This window comes from Pinus tabuliformis, chromosome 5_2, assembly GCF_031772625.1.
Source record: "Pinus tabuliformis cultivar Carrire ecotype Pingquan chromosome 5_2, CPIR1, whole genome shotgun sequence".
NCBI lineage: Eukaryota > Viridiplantae > Streptophyta > Pinopsida > Pinales > Pinaceae > Pinus > Pinus tabuliformis.
In genome coordinates this window covers 401612510-401630489 of record NC_142306.1, presented here as the reverse complement: position 1 = coordinate 401630489, position 17980 = coordinate 401612510, and the positions used below count along the sequence as shown (strand labels likewise).

Here is a 17980-nt window from a genome sequence, read left to right as displayed (position 1 = left end):
TTAAAGCCTCGCTAGCATTTTCAGCCGAGCTGTAATGGACGTAGGCGTATCCAGAGGAGTGTTGGTAATGGCATCTCCGCAGATGTGAACAGTGAGCACCGGGCCAATCCGCCCAAAGAGATCATACATCTGGTCCGCGGTAACATTGGGCTCCAAATCCCCCACATACATAGATTTAGGTAGTAATTGGTTGTTGTTGCCATTATCAATTGCTAGGTGTTGCTGCGAAACACGGTGTTCTGCTGGTTGGATTTAGATCTTTGCCATTGCTCTTTGCTCTCTGATACTTCGAAAAGCAGAAAGCACAACTTCCCAAATGCCAACTCAATCGAAATAAAAGTCCAAACCCAATTCAACCGAAATACCAGTTAAACCTAAATAAAAACAGAAATCCATCCACGGCTGGTGTAGGTCAAAAATCCGCGGATGGAGAGTGAAAACCGCTTATTTCTCTACCGAAGGAGAAGATCACATCGACTTTCCTGAATGTCTTTCTTCACTAGGCATGTGGAGAGGGATAAATATGTGGCGGATCGGATTTTCGAAATAGGTGCAAGGTTTGTTAGGTTTTCTCTTCATTGGTGGGCATCCTAATTTTCATAAGATTGAATAGCAAAATCAATCCTGACAATTCAAAACAGACTGGGAGAATCATGGTTTCAGGTTTATTAGTTTCTTCATACCCGTGAATACTTGACTAATTAAATAAATATATTATTGAATATATTAAACATTAAAGACTATAAATATATTAATTAAATAAATATGTTATTTAATAGACAAGATATATATAAAATGAAGGATGTACCATGAAGGATATATGGTAACGTCTAGTGATTTATTCTTTAAATTTAAATTAATTTTTTTTTTAAATTGTTTATTTTTTATTTAATAATATTTTTTCTAATTTTTTTCACTTTTTATATATATATTTTTGAAACTTTATTAATTAATCATTATTTTATTAAAGAAAACTTAATAAATAGAAATATATTTATACAAATTCAATAATAACTGATGGATGAAGTTTGTTTTACCATGAAAGCTCATGTTTAAATATAGCCTTAAGTGCTTTTTCACTTCTATTAGAGCCTTTCTATATAGTTAATATACAATTAAATTTATTTTAGTTTTATACATAATATCAATTTTTCCTTAAAAAGAAATATTTTAGGCTCAAACCATAATTAAAATTATTTTAGTTTTTATACATAAGATTACCTTTTCCTCAAAAGAAATATTTTATGCTCAAAGCATAGGCAATGAGAGATGTTGTTAATATAAATCTTCTCTCTCTCAAGAAGCATCTTCTTCCATTAGGCTCTTCCACTTGTTGAGGTATTCTAATACAAGCTTTTCCTCATTATTCAATGTGACAATCATGCCACTAGTTCCAATGGCCCCTTAATAGGGAAGCAAAGTGATCAAACTAATGAAAGTAACAAAAAGATGCCACTGTATAGCTCTATGTGTCATATAATATACAAGAGAATAGTGAAACTACTTGGTATGTAAAAATGCATGAGATAAATTGAGACAAGAGGAACTATTAGGGAGAATCATGAACACCTATTATGTGAATAAGCCTTGAGGGCATTTCTTTATGGCTTTGATCTTATTCGTTAGCTACAATTTGGTTTCTTCTCACAAAATCTATGGGGGATTATCTTGGTAATGGATAAGAATATCTAAGTCATGAAATGGAACATGTAGCATAAAAAATAAGAGGCCTTGTAATTTAAAAAATGTATTGATTTTAATTAATAAAAAAATATAAAATTAAAATTAATTAAGTGATAAAATCTAATGGTATTGGAAACATATATATTACATTTTGCATCACACAAAACATGTCATCATTAGAAAAAGTCAAAATTTAAATAGTTACATGGCTTTTATTAATAGAAATTATATTTTTAGAAAGTCTATTCATATTATCACATTTCATATTTTTTAAATATTATTCATTGTGGAAGTATCTCTAATCATCCCTAATTCCCACAACTGTTATCTAGCACATGCCTTGAAAGTATTTAGCTTTCTTGGTTGGAAAATGATACAGTTGTGGAAACCCTATTATCATTCTTGTTGCCCTTTGCTAAGAAGTTAATGGCCACTTAGAAATAATGTTATAGCTTCATTGGGTGCCCTTCAACTAATTTCAAATTATCTAAATCATATAAACTAATATGATCAATTGTGTCATACCAATGCACAATTAACTTATCATATGATGTAAACATGTAACTAAACCAATTTAGTAATCATCATTTAAATCTAATTAAATAATTAAGTATTCATTCCTTTTCCAAATAGAAACTATTAAAGATTGAAGTGCTTACAAGTTACAGCTAGTGTGGTAGTGAGTAGTGGTTATTATCTTCCCCACCTCCTTTTACATGAAAGATAACTAACTCACCTAGAAAGAGGAAAGAAAGATAATTAAATAAATGAGTAAAATATAACTATGATGCAAGAATAAAATCTAGTGCCATACTAATTGGATGGTTTCGTCTGATGACGCTTATACATGGAGAAAGTGGTAGTAATAGTAGGTTCCCTACCAATTGGATCGTGAGACTTGAATAAATGACTCTGTAACTTTTCACTTCTCTCCTCCTTTGGCTCAGCGAAATCAACATAAAGAAATTTTCCAGCAACAAGTTTTCCATTCATTTCTACCTTAGCTTGCGATGCTTGTAAAGGAGATGAAAATGCCACAAACCCTGAACCTTTACTGTATCCATGAAAGTCTCTCATTACTTTGCATGAAGTGATTGTGCCATAAATAGAGAATAGTTCTTTCAACTTGTTGTCATCAATACTGTCATCCAAATATTTTAAATAAAGATTTAATCCATATTGCCTCCTCAATTCAGATTTCTTCAATGCCCTTCCAACATACCATTCCTTACCATCAATTGTTTTCCCATTTAAATTCTCAACGCAGCTTGCGGCATCATCTCCATTCTCAAAATTAACAAATCCAAAACACTTTGAATTACCTGCAGCATCGCTAATCACTTTGGCACTTGTAATTGGTCCGTACACACTCAAGTAATATCTCAAATCCTCATCATTCATTGACTCTGATAAATTCTTAACAAAAACATCAGTGAACTTGGTGTTTCCATTTTCTCGTTCTCGCCGCTCCTTTTTCATGAATGGAGCAACATAAACCCGTTCCCCATCGATAAACTGACCATTCAAATATTTTATTGCATTTTTCACTCCCTCTTCACGTTCATAAATCACAAATCCATATCCTTTGGATTGCCCTGATGCATCTGTTGCAATATTAGAAGAGAGAATGGGCCCACACATAGCGAAAGTACGATAGAAAGCATCTTCGCCTACAAAGTTACGGATGCTGGGGTCATGGGGTGAGTACATTACCCGAATATGCGCAGAATTCAATAAACGTAAAGCCTCACTAGCATTTTCAGCGAACCTATAATTGACCTAAGCGTATGCCAGAGAAGTGTTGGTAGTGGCATCTCTGCATATGTGAACAGTGAGCACCGGGGCAATCCGCCCAAAGAGATCATATATCTGGGCCTCGGTCACATTAGGCTCCAAATCCCCCACATACAGAGATTTCGGCAGTAATCGATTGTTGTTGCCATTAGCAATTCCTTGTTGATGTTGTGCAACACGGTGTTCTTTCTGTACAACAGGCGAAGATTATATCGATTTTCCATGCTGAAAATAGATTTCAACGCTGAACATTCCACTTCGATTCAATATGGAAAGGTATAATGGTGAGAGTGCCGCACCAATTCTTCTATAAATATGTTTTAGGTTTTCTCTTCATGGGTCGGCGCCGTATTTTTCACAACATTGAATGGAAGAGAAACATGGTTTTACATTTCTTAATTGCCGTGAAACATTGTGTGACGTTTCTTAGTTTTTTCATAACCGTGAATGATCGAGTAATTAAATAAATATATTAATAAGAAATAAATATATTAGTGATTAAAGAGTATAATTATATTAATTGAATAACACATTAAGAGAATAATTAAATTAATTAAATAAATACGTTATTTAAGAGATAAAATATATATTTAATAAAAAGTGTAATGTAATGTTAGTGATTTTATTGTTATTTATTAATAATTTTATTAATTAAAATTAAAATTTTGGTTTTTTTCTCCAATTTTGCTAACATTACTTTAGTTTTACTTTTTATTAATAATAATGGTTAAAATTTATTTCAGATTTATATATTTTTATTGAAATCTAGTTAATTAACGATTATCATGTTAAATCAAAATTAATAAAATTAAATGTGTTTATACAAATTGAATAATAATTTATAGATCAATATTCTTTTACGATGAAAGCTCTAGCATAAATAGTCTTAAGCGCCTTTTCACCAAAGGTCATTATGTTTAGTGGTGCCTCTCTACATAATTAATATATAATTAAAGTTATATTATTATATATATATATATATATATATAAAAGATTACATTGCTTTCGAAAGAAATATTTTATGCTCAAAGCATAGGTAATGAGAGATGTTAACAAAAATCCTCTGTCTCCCGAGAAACACCTTCCATTAGGCCCTTCGACTTGTTGATGTATTTTTTAATTACTTAAGAACATAATCAATTTTCTTCACAACTTGAGTGAGTTTCTTCACAAATTGATATGGACCATAGAACTCGGGGCCTAACTTGTTTTTCCCATATATTTTTAACGATAATTGTTTGTAAGGTTTGAAACTTCACATACACCCAATCTACTTAAATTTTATTTCTAAACTACATTGGTCATCTTGCTACTTCATGCGGTTTCTTGCAATATTTAAGTTTTCCTTTAGTGTTCGAGCAACCTTTTAGTTATCCTCAAATTGATTCTTTATTGTTGGAATTTTTATATTATTTATGGTTAACTCTTTCCATTTAGGGGGTGTATAATCATAGAGAGATTGAAATGACATTAGTTTTATTGAAACGTGATAAGTGGAATTCTACCACCATGGTGTTAGATGTAACTATTCAAACCATTTTTTTGTTAATCTCTTACAAAATGACAGAGATATGCTTCCAAACATCTATCGACAATTTCATATTGGTCACATGTTTGGGGTGGTATGCTAACCTCATGTTGAGGGATGTCCTCATTTGTTTGAAAAAAGCTTTAGAAAAGTTTCCTTTAAATTTGGTATCCCTATCACTCACAATGATCTTCGAAATCCATGCAATTTGTAATTATTTTTGCAAAATATTTTGGCAATTTGTTTTGCTCAGTTTGATCTCTTGTTCATCTTTCAGTGCGATTGATACAACTACTTTATTTATGAATCGTGGTAATTACTTGTGAATATATATTATATTTCTTTTATCTTCATCAAACAATCACACTTCAGAAATTCAACTAATAACCATGAAATTAAAATGTATTTATCACAATGTGTGAGAGATAGAGATATGTGTGTGATAAGTCCTTTTGTAAAATGAAAAGGTTCGAGTGTATTTAATACCCAATATATACAAGAGACATGTTTCTTAAATAAAATCATATATCTTTGTAAATTAGATTCTAGTAAGTTTTCACACTCTCATATTTGTTAAAGTGTTGAAGATCACGTAAATAATGGCGGCGAGTGACTCTTCGTAAGTACATTTATTTACTTTTTGTTCCTATTACATATTTTATGAAAATACTTGCTTAAATTATTACGAGTAATAATTGATAGTAAATATGTTATTTACCATAGTATGGACTATCAAAGATCTTAATTTTAAGTTTTCTCGTTGATTTCCTTTCTTTTAATTTTCCTTCTTTTGTTTTAAAATATCATTTTATTTCGTGTTTGTACATAATATTATAAATACATCAAGGATTATGAATATTGACTATAATTTCATTCTTCAACACTCCCTCTTAACTTGGTAGGTATTCATAATGATTATCCAAATGTTTTCTATGTACATGATCTTTCTAAAACAAAGGTAAATCTCATCGATAACACCTTTATCTAAGTCAATACCCTTGACCTACATGAGCATCATCATAAATGTGTACCACAACTTTGGTTAGCCCTTGTAAACGATTGTACTTATTCAAATAGTCACCATGATCTGGTGGGTGTCTCACCTCTTGGTACTCTAACTAGTTCAGGGTGGTCATTTCCCACGGTCAAACGGTAGTGAAACCTGTTAGAGCTTGAAATTTCACCTCAGGCTGAGAAAGGTAAACCTCAAGGCAACATCAAACCACTTAGCCTCGTAGCTAGCCCTACGGGGCTGGAGAGGGCTCTCTCCGGTCTATCTCGGTGAAATCTTCAATGGATGACATGACCAATAGGGTAACACTGATTTTAGGCTAGTAAACTGATCAAAAAGGTTGATTTGGGGTTTTTAGGGTTTTTGGTGGCAAATTGAGGGGATGGAAATTTTGGGTGCGGGGATTGGACACAGTTTCTGCAGGGGGTTCTTTGGGGCGAGGTAGGAGACAATATTGATGCATTTGATTGAGGTGGATGGTCAGGAATGACAGGTGAGGAGCTAAGGAGAGAAAACAATAACTTTTAATTCTCCTTAAACAATAGAAAACATTGAAATTAAACAAACTTAAAAGCAGAGCATGACAGTCATGAATTCTTACTTTAACACTTCGTTTGCTTAATGTGCAGAAGGAAAAGAAAGGAAATGATTCACATAACACACTTACAGGTACATAGAGAAACACACCATCAATACATGTAACCACAAGGATCCCAAAAAATACTGCAAAACCCTGGTCTTCCTTAGCCAAAAATTGCAGAGATACAATGAATAATACAATGATAACTTCTCCCTCAAGAGTCCAACCTTCCAACCCCTGAAAATGACTAAGAAAAATCATAATATAGGCAAGCCAACCTCTTCCCTTGCCTCTAGGGGTCGAGCTCATCCTTCTAGGAGCTGTTTCAACTAATTCTAAACTGAGCACTAAAATCTAGGCAGTCAAAACAACTTGCCTCTGTAAGCTAGGAAACTAATTCATTCATTTAATTTTCACCTATCTCATGAATGAATCTTCTAGAAGAGGTACATAAGTGTAAAAGTGTCATAAAAGTACATTAATTACATCAAAGAGGATAATAATCCACCCCAAAAAGTCAAACAGGGTCAAACTGCGTTTTTCTGAGCTGTACACTGAAATTTGGAGAAATTTGCCTGATGGGTTGCGTGCCTCTGCCTGACAAGTCGCGCGCCTTTGGGACCACTTTTGGGGCACTTCCAGGTGTCCAAATTGAGCAAGAGTAGGCTTGTTTGAAAGGTCTGTGAGTCTACTTTCCAACCCAACTGGAATTTCTAAATTTGGTGGTCATTTGCCCCTCCAAAATTGCAATCTCCCAAGACTGCTTTCTGTGTCTCAAAAATGTGGCAGAAAGTCATTTTTTGCTCCTTTTTTGACTTTCTCGAGGCCCAAAACTTCATAAAATCTGAAGTCCATTGATGAGCATATGTAACTTCTCATGAAAAATCTATAAATGCTGAGTTTTTTCAAAATGGAGTTGCCAGGATGAAGGGTTGCACGGGGGGTGAGACCCGTAAGTGGACAAAACCTGTAAATTGCCTGAAAAATCAAAATTGACCCAAAATGTTCAAAATTTCTTGGGATTTGTGCTGTGGCTGGGCTATTTAGTGCCTTGGTCCTTCAGTGAAGCCTCGGCCAGGATATGGAGGGGATCGGGCCTCTTTCTCCCTTTTTGTGCCTTGGCCAACCGCCTTTGGAACATTTTCATCTTTGCCTTGCACACATGCATTCGGGCCCAATAGTGGTTTTTCATGTTCCAGAGCAGGCTCAACTTCTGGTGTTAACTCACAGTCATCACTTTTCTCATAGTCGGTTTCGGTTTCTGACATGGTTTCAAGAGCAAAGTGGCTGAAATGTACTGCTGTTTCTGCTTTGAAAACTGCTGATTAAAATGCTGTTTTAAGGGGACAAGGAGCACGAGGGAAATGTTAGGGGAGGGACACTTTTAAAGGGAAAATGGGAATAAATATATAAAACAGGGATTCAAGGGAAAAAACATTGCAACAATCATTGCATATGCATAATTATATACATTGTTTACATGGGTATAATGAGAGGTAGGGTTAGGGCTTGATTCTTCATTTTTTAGGGAAAAGGGGTAGGGTTTAGGGATTTTCACATGTTTGGAAGGGAAATTTACATAGAATGATAAGGAATATGAAATGGGAGATGGAAGAAAAATGAGAACAATGGGATACCTCAAAACAGCATATAAAACCCTAGCAACTTGACAACTTCAAACCAAAAGCACAATGGAGACTTTCAGTTGCAAATGGAGACTTTTACAAATACAATCATGACCTTCTTGAACTGTAGCAAGCAATAATTTTTTATGATGGAGGGCCTACCTTGCAAAATTTGGCAATTTGTGGTTCCTTGGCAGCTTGCTGGTAATTTTATGTGGAGGAAACACTGATGGGTCGCGCGCACTGCCCAACGGGTCGCGTGCCCTCAACGGGTCGCGCATGTGTGATTTTTACACTGCTGGAGGTGCCCTGACGGGTCGCGCGCCCTCAACGGGTCGCGCATGTGTGATTTTTACACTGCTGGAGGTGCCCTGGCGGGTCGCGCGCCCTCAACGGGTTGCGCGCCAGGCTCAACGGGTCTCGCTTTTGCAGGAGGCTTTTGGAGGCCTTCCTGGTGTCAGAATCAGGTGCAAGATAGCTCGTTGGAAAGGTCTTTGAGTCTACTTTCCAACCGAGCCAGAATTTTTCAATTTGGAGTTCATTTTCTCTATCAAAATATAAATATCCCAAGACTAGTCAAAAAGTTCCAAATGAGGCTGCCTCAAGGAAGAGTGCTGTTGCAGTCAACCTTTTAATGCCTTCCTCAACCCCAAATTTAGCTCATGATATCTAATTGGAAATATCTTTGTGTCTAGTTATCATTTTACCCATCAAGAAAATCATTTTCCCAACCAATCTAGGAGAAAACTTTATTTTCCCAAGGTCACTTCTGAGGTGTCTTTGATTCTCCTGAGGCAACAGTATTCTTGACATTTCTCTCAAACCATGACACCTGTGAAAAAAGTGAAGGAGGTTTTTCTTATTTGGCATGTTGTGGACAAAACCCTCTCTCATTTTTTCAAAATTCATCTTTTATTTCTCTGGAACATCATTTGAGTGCGACTTGTCCCGATGTGTGAAACAAGGAATTTTGTCGAAATGGAGCGAAACGAAGGGGATAGGGGGCTTCTAAATTCTTGGGGAAATTTTTGGGAGTTTGGAGGGATGTTAGGAAGCAGGGAAAAGTGGAATCTCAGAGATTGAGCGAGGGGAAGGGGTCCAAAAGGGAAAAACACAGGCCCAACCTAGAAAATTGCCAGGTTGTAGCTAGAAACTAGGGTTTGTGCCAAAATGAGGAATTTGGGGGATCTAAGGGATGGGAAGCATTTGGTAAGGTACTTTAAGGACAGGGGAAGGTGTATGAACATCAGGATACAAGTTTTGCCGATGATTTGACCGTCCAAGAGAAATTGGCTTTCAAAACCCTAGGAGAGGGAAATGACCTTGCCAAGGCACAAATGAAGCATGAACAAGGTGTACAATGACTCATTAGACACTGAGATGGTAATGAAAACCCTATGAATGATGATAGTCTCAGATGAATGGTGACATGGACCGACATTTGGACAACTTTAGAAGGAGTTAAAGCAAACCCTAGACCTAATGCCTAGTGACCAAATTTTGTTTGAAAACTCTTTGAAATGACAAAATTTGACTTGGAAACTCTAAGACCACTTTGTAAGAGCATATTTGATCACTGGAGGAAGGCTGGAAAGACTGACACTAACAAAACCCATGTCCCAAATCCAAGGGCCTCTCTGTAGGCCATGATATTGAACAGGTAACCACTCCACAAGTGTCTAGGCCCCATATAACATTTCTTTCAAGAATATTCATCTCTCATGCTATTTTACCAACAACTAGATTCATGCTCCTATTGCAACCAATAGTCTGAGCCATAGCCTTGTTATCCACCGATAAATAGTGTGAGTCAAGCTCCTGTTATTACCAACATTTTGAGGCATACCCCTATTGATGTCACAACAATGTTCCCTCTCACTGAGAGAGGAGTTATTCACTAGTCCATGTTTGTCTCTGAAATATACAAACTTTTCCTGAGAGAAAGGCTTTGTGAGAATGTCATCCATCTGCTCATTAATGGAGACATACTAGAGCCTCACCACTCCCTTATGTACCATATCACAAATAAATTGGTACTTGATATTAATATGTTTTATCGTAGCATGAAACACTATATTGTTTGTGAGCTTCACATAGCTTTGACTATCACAAAACAACATAGTCGATTCAAGCATCTGGTCGAACAAGCCACATTGTAGCTTATGAATCCATACTCCTTCACAATGTGCAACAAGCTACAATATACTTTGCTTCTGTAGTACCAAGTTCAAAAAAGGTGTACTTTTTGTAATGCCTTGTAATAATAATAATAATAATAATAATAATAATAATAATAATAATAATAATAATGTTTCTGATAAATGAAAAAACATAAACGAGTGCAGTAATTAGAATGAATAAGAAAAGTCAGTAGGATAACAAGGCCAAAGAGATGGTATATATATAATAGCAAGATTAATAAAATAGATGATCTATGTGTGTGTGTGTGTATATATATATATATATTTAATGTAAGGGGTACATATAAATGAGTGGTAGAAGAGTGGATACAAATAGTAAAACATAGATAAATAAAGATATGATTCAATGATCAAAGAATAAATGAATGAAAGAATGCTTCTCATCTCGTTTTTCAACATTAAATAGAACCAACTATTCTCAAATTGGTAAGGGGATTGGAAAGAGATCCACATGTTCACAATCCACGTGTCTGTTATGAATCCAACCCACAAAAAGATAGAAAATATAAATCAACGTCTTAGGATTCAACCTCTTCGTGGGGAAACCTCCTTTACATTACACAAATGAAGAATTCCTGGATGATACAAATGACAAGACCTCCTTTCTAGATATGGGAGTCTAAGGGGTCATAATATAATTAGAGCCGCCATAACAATAATAATGTAAGGGCACAATAATAATAATAGTGGGCTTCTATGGGGAGCAATAATAACAATATGGGGACTACATGGGAAAAACAATATAATAAGGGGGTTATACTAATAACAATAAGGGGTTACACTAGTAGTATAGGGACCTAACATGCCCCTCTCCTTCAAAAAGTGTTGTCCTCAATGCTTGAGTAGTTCTTGATGCTTTTGTATAAAATATTTGTCCTCCCATGTGGAATATTCGGCAGGTAAGTTCTTCCACTTGATGAGATACTTTGAAATTGATCGATTTCATAGATGTAAGGTTCTTGTTTCTGTGACTGCTCCAGGCTCCAATATGATTTTTCCTTCCTCGTCAAGTTCTGGCAATATTGTTTGAACTGAGATGTTTTGCAACTTTTGAATGAGTGGCCACACTTCTTCATCCTTCTTACATTCATACCTTGTTTCGTTTATCCAATTTGTTTGGATAATAGAAATGGCACACAACAATGCTTCTAGATATTTCATAACATTTGGTATCAAAGCTTTGGATTCTAGGGTTTCGCTGCTCCAAACAGGTCATCGTGGCATTTTCGCTATAACTTTTTTCTGCAATGTGTCAGAAGCTAAAAAAGTAACCCATTTGAGACGAAATACCTCTAAAATTAGGCTTAGGTGGGTTTTTAATGGATATGTATGGATCTTGAATACAATGAACCACACTGTTTAAAAAAAACATATAATGAAAATTAAATTTTCTAGGAAAATATTTTTTTTAAGAAATAATATCATTACAAAAAGAATTCTTAAAAAAAATACAACAACAAACACAAACTATTGAAAATCAAATTTCCTAGAAAGAAATTATTTTAAAAATTATATCTTTACAAAACCAATAAAATTAGAATTCTTCCCCTGGGAAAAAGTCGTAATTTCTATTATGATTAAGAAATTACATTTTGTATATGCCAAAGCATTCGAGTATTGGCAGATCAGCCCAAAAAAACGGTCAGTCTGCAGTGCTTTGATAGTACAAAAAAAACAAGCTGTTGTCTCCTCGCAGGGAGCAGTCAAGTAACTGTATGCAGTCAGTAAATATATATAGGAGTCCTTGCTCTACGCAGAGAGCCATATAAAAACAGGTTTGTCAACGTAAAGTGCTGTACAAAAAACTATATAGGGTAGATCAATAGTCATAGTCAACAAAAAAAGCCAAAAAAGTATGTCTGATGATGGGCTTCAGTGCCCATTTTCCATCTGATCATCAAAGGGTCGGTGGTAGTGCTGATAATATGACCCTTCAATTTCCTCCATTATCAGCCAATTGTCTCCTTGCCTGTGCGCTGCTTCTTTGGAGAGTTGATCAGCAATGGTATTCTGTTCCCTGTAGATGTGACGACAAACAAAAGATTCAAAGGAAGCAGTCAGACGCTTTGCCTCTTCTAGTATGTGCCTCAATGTAAATGCATGACAAAGTGATGAACCAGACAGCCAATTACAAACAATTTTTGAATCTCCAAACAGCTGTAGGTGTCTACAATGTTTTTGTATGGCATAATGAATGAGGTGTTTGGCAGTGCACAATTCAGAGAAATTATTAGTTCCTCTGCCTAGGGGGATCTGAATTTTGTAGATATGAGAATCTGAGATGTGTAAAACGGCTCCTCCCCCACAGCCCGCTTCTTGTGCAGACCCATCAAAGAAAGCCCATGGCTTTGCTTTATCAATTTCCAGAGGTTTTAATATGCGGGCAGGCTGCGGGTTATTGTCCTCAGGTATCAAGCTATAGTCCGCTATGGTGTGCTGAAGAATGGTAGGCCATTGCGGAGCACGAAGGTTAAAGATAGCTTGATTCCGGGCAATCCAAATCGCCCAGCATGCAAGGGGAGGGATGTTGATGGTTTTTCCAGAATTTTCTTGATGCCAATTCTCCCAGGCTTCCATAATGCTGCTTCCATGCCAAGTAGTCTGCAATGATAAATGGGATATGATTCCTTGCCATAGTTGTTGTACAGAGCTGCAATTCAAAAAAAGATGGGCGGTGCTTTCTTCCTCCTGTTGGCAAAGGTGGCATCGAAAGGGGCCGTGAAATGAGCGCTTCATGAGGTTAGTGCCAGTGGGCACCTTATCGAAAATAACATTCCACATAAGCAGACGGGCTCGCGGAGGAGATTTCAGCTTCCAAGTTACCTTCCAAGCGGGGTGGATGACAAGAGGCTTATATGGTTCCATAAGTCTTATATAGCCGAGCTTTGGCGTATACGCACCATGTTTCGCAAATGCCCAGATGATCTCATCTGTGCCTTCAATAAGTCTGATATGTGCTTGCAAGAGTGCATCCGTGTACTCAGCCCAATTATTATGCCAATGCGCAGGAATGTCAAGTGCTCTTGCATCGAGCCAAGCTTGTTGTAAAAAGGAGGAGTTAGCGCGATCACCAATGTGCATAATAGATATGATACCCCTGTTATTTAGATGTTCAATGAGACCTTCAGGGAGTCTATGAGAATTCCCGCAACCTACCCAGGGGTCTCGACCAATACGTACCACATCACCCGCCCTGATACGCCAGGTTATACCTTCTCTAATAAGGGGCAGAGTGCCTATAACTGCCTTCCATATGATGGAAATATTATGGAGCGATTCATGTTGTCTACAGATCCAATCCAGCACAGTTAAAGGTCTGATATATTTTTCATAAGCAACTTTTGTCCAGAGTCCTTCAGAAGTGAGAAGTTGCCATCCAAGCTTAGCCGCCAGAGCCTTAGAGAAAAGATCGAGCCTTTTAATGCCCCAGCCCCCCCATCGTTTAGGCTTAGCAATAGTATCCCATTTGACCCATGCAAAAATCCTGCCGGGTTGATGGCCTTTCCACAGAAACCTACTGCAAAGATGCTGTAAACGATTGAGAATGCCTCGTGGGATCCAAGAGAGGGCCATCCAATATACCGGTGTGGCTTCAATTACTGCTTTTATAAGTATCAGTCGTCCGGTTCTTGATAGATATCTATGGTACCATACCTGGAGTCTCTTTTCTACCTTAGCAATAAGCCATAACCAATCTGCAATTTTGTATCCATTTGGTTTTAATCTGAAGCCAAGATATTTGATGCCATCCGCTAAGGTCAGGTTTTGAAAAGGGAAACGCTGCAGTGCATAAGTACTTTCATTGACAGAGCAACCAAAGGAAGTGATGGTGGATTTTCTGTTATTGATATTCATTCCTGTAGCTTGTTGAAAGAGAAGGAATGAGGAATGAAGCACAGATGAGTCTCCAATACTGCCGTTCAGGAAAATAAGAATGTCATCCACAAATAATAAGTGAGTAAGATATAGGTTATTCGCCAGCTTAATACCAGTAATCTGATGGCGATCACGTGCTGATGAGATAACCTTACTCAAGCCTTCCATGATGAGCAAAAAAAGTAGTGGGGAGAGTGGACAACCCTGTCGGAGGCCTCTCTCAGATGTGAAGAAGGAGGTAGCTTCACCATTAAGCAGTACACTGTAGGATACATTTGTAATGCAGCTCATAATCCATTTGATGAAGGCGAAGGGGAAGCCCAGATGGGTGAGGAGCAGACGGAGGTAAAGCCAGTTAGTTCTATCAAATGCCTTAGATAGATCAACCATAAGGATCATACCTTTTTGTTTCTTAATCTGCATGGTATGCATGAGCTCTTGTGCAGTAGCAATGGCCTCATGGATCTGTCTGTGATTCAGGAAGGCAAATTGTTCAGCTGATATGTGATGGGACAAGATGGGTTTGAGGTGATTTGCAATGATCTTAGCGATGATCTTGTAAAGGCAGTTGCAAAGAGATATAGGACGGAAGTCATCAAAAGATTGAGGGGCGTTTGATTTGGGAATTAGGGCAATGAAGGTAGATTTAATGGCAGATGAGATACGTCCCGTACTTCTGCTTTCTTCGACAATTCTCAGAAGATCATTGCCCAGAAGATCAAAGAAAGCCAAATAGAATTCAATGGTCCATCCATCAGGTCCAGGGCTCTTGTCCTTTTTGAACCATTTCAGGGTTGCCTCCAGTTCTTCCATAGTAACTTCCTTCTGTAATTCCTCTGCATCTTCAGGTTCAATGTATCTGGGGAAAAGTTCCGCTACCCTCATAATCTCCAAGATATTTGCTTCTACAGGGGCCTTATATATAGTCTTGAAATGTTCAGTTGCCAGCCTAGCCAGATTCCGCTGTGTAGAGACGGTGACCCCTTGTTCGTTCTTAAGTTCCCAGATAGAATTTATGGCCTTACGGCGATTTGCAAACTTATGATAGAATTTAGTGTTTGCATCTCCTTCAGTAAGCCAAATAGCTCGGCTTCTAAGGCGCCAACTCTCTTCCCTTTCCTTCAGAATTTGGGTACGTTTTGCAATAAGGGAGGTATAAATCTCCTTGCTGACGGGGGTAATGAAGGTCCCGTTGGATGAGTCTTCAAATTCAAATATGACCCTTTCGGCCTCCTTGAGGATCAAATCATCCTGAACGCGCTTTCGATGTGCCCAATTCTTGGTAAGCTTCTTGAGCTCTGTGAGCTTCCTTACAAACCCTTCTGCTAGATCTTCTTCTTCTTCGATGGCATTGGATTGCCAGAAATTGTGCACTAATTGAATGTAGGAGGGGTCTTGTAACCAGGCCGCATTGAATTTGAAGGACTCTTGATCTTACGAGAATGTTCGTCTATCTCCAGATAGATTGGCCTATGATCTGATATGCCTCCTGTACCAACCCATTGTCGTACCCTTGGTATCTCATTAACCAGGTGTTCCTTTATTAGAAATCTGTCAAGTCTCCTTGCCAAGCTCTGTTCTCCGCTGCGATTGTTAGTCCATGTATATTGGAGTTTGGCAGAAGGGATGTCCACCCAATGATGTTCCTCCAATAAACCTGATATAGTGTCGGTAAGGATGTCGACCTGAGCAGAGTGCCCCCATGATTCGCTATATCCAAGGGAGAAATTAAGGTCTCCGCCAAGAATAATATTATCAGCTTGGAAGATCTCTGATTCAAATAATGCTCTCCAATATATTGCTCGGTCATTGCATGGGCCATAAACATTAATGATCCGGATATCACTGATCGCTGAATGTGCATTGATGTCCAGACCGATAAAACCTCTCCCCCCGAAGGTATTCTTGATCTCAACCACTCTGTTGTTAACCCCAGTGGCCAATCCCCCCGATCGGCCAGATGCATCTAGAGCCTGAAAGGTCCAGGAAGGGAACCAGGTCGAGAGGGTATGAATGAGGGTTTCAGCCTGACAGAGGGTCTCTTGCAGGAAAATGAAGTCCGCCTGAGAAGATATGAGCAGTCGCCTAAGTGCTAGTTTTTTGGTAGAACTAGCAAAACCCCGGCAGTTGAAAGAGAGAAATTTCATGAGGGAAAGGGGGCTGGGCCATTCCTCGCTCTAAGGGCCCGGAGAATAGTCTGTTGTCGCCCAAGGGCGATCTCTTCATCCGCCGTGTGCCTCGCTTTGGATATACCAGAGGGTCGACCACGGGAGGATCTATGAGACAAGGTCAGACGGGAGATGTCCAGTCCAAATGCATCAGGACCCCTGTCCTTTAGACGGGGTCGCAAAGAGTATCGGGGAGGGGATGGAGATGAGCTGTGAGATAAGGAGGCTAGAGACGAGGAGATAATAGAAGGTGGAGCCACCGGGGGAGGATGAGGAAGAGTGCAGAGAAGTGAGTGCGAATGATGTTCAAGTGTAGAGGACTTCAAATTAACAGAGGGCAATGAGATGTGTTCAGATGCAGAGTCGATGATATGAGATGAGATGCCAATAGAAGTGCAAGAAAAAGGAGTAGATGGAGAGAGTGATTTGAACTTACCCGAAAGCTCCAGCTCCTCCAGTTCGGTAGGCAGTTGTACCGGTGCCGAAGAGGTAGGAGGCGGATCAATAGGCACCTCCGCAATGTCAGTGGTCTGAGTGCTTCGGGGTTCCTCCGCTGATTGAGGCTGGGTCGGTGCATCAGAGGCATTGACAGGATGCGCCTCGGAATGGATGTTCTGTGGCTGTGGAGAGGCTTCCGCAGTGCCATTCGGGGGCAATTTCTTATGTAGTGGGCAGTCTCTGTACAGATGTCCCACTTTATGGCATCTACGGCATCTGTAAGGTACACCCTCATAGTCGATGATATGCTTGCGTTCTGTGTCTCTCCACTGAATGGTAATGTACTCCAGCAGTCCTCCTCTCGTGTCCAAATTGATGAGTATTCTGGCATAGGCCATCATACCCGTATGCAGAAAAGATTTATCATAGCCCATATACCCTCCAATGGCATTTCCAATCCTTTTGAAAATATCTTCCGACCAGTACTGAAGTGGGAGTCCAGGCAGGCGTATCCAGACTGGTCCTATACCAATTTGCTCCGTTTCAGGGTCAAATAGCGGAGTCCATCTCTTCAGTAATACAGGGGCATGCTCGAAATGCCAATATGATGACAGTACCCAGTTGGTATGGTCGGCACGCGCGAAGCGAAGTGCGAACCAGCCCCGCACAAAGGTCTGCACAAAGGGGGTTTCAACCAGATGGTGGCCCCAGACTTCCGCAGCCCATTGCTTCAAGCGTGCAGCCGAGTAGTTGCGACCCCGAATGCGTCCAACCAAAACACGATCCGCAAAGTCCATGGCTTCTCCCCAACGGATGTCGTCTTCCAACCTAAGAAAAACGTCCTCCTCCCTGGACTTAAAACACTTATATTTCCGCTTAGGCCCACGGGGGGAAGCTCTGCGAGGGCGTTCAGGAGGGGGAGAGCTGATGTGCTGAGGAGGAGAAAGGGGCGGGAGGGTAGATGGACCCAGATAGCCAGAGGATGAGGGAATACTAGTGAGCGGAGGTACAGCCGTGAAACTTCCTGATGAAATACCGGCGGAAATGGGAATACCAATAGCATATCCAGAGCAGG

At 38.6% G+C, this 17980-nt stretch overlaps 1 pseudogene; it reads right to left on the bottom strand.

The window, feature by feature from the left end:
- On the bottom strand, positions 1–3393 carry LOC149159212 (polyadenylate-binding protein 2 pseudogene; annotated as a pseudogene).
- Between the last annotated feature and the right edge of the window lie 14587 nt (positions 3394–17980).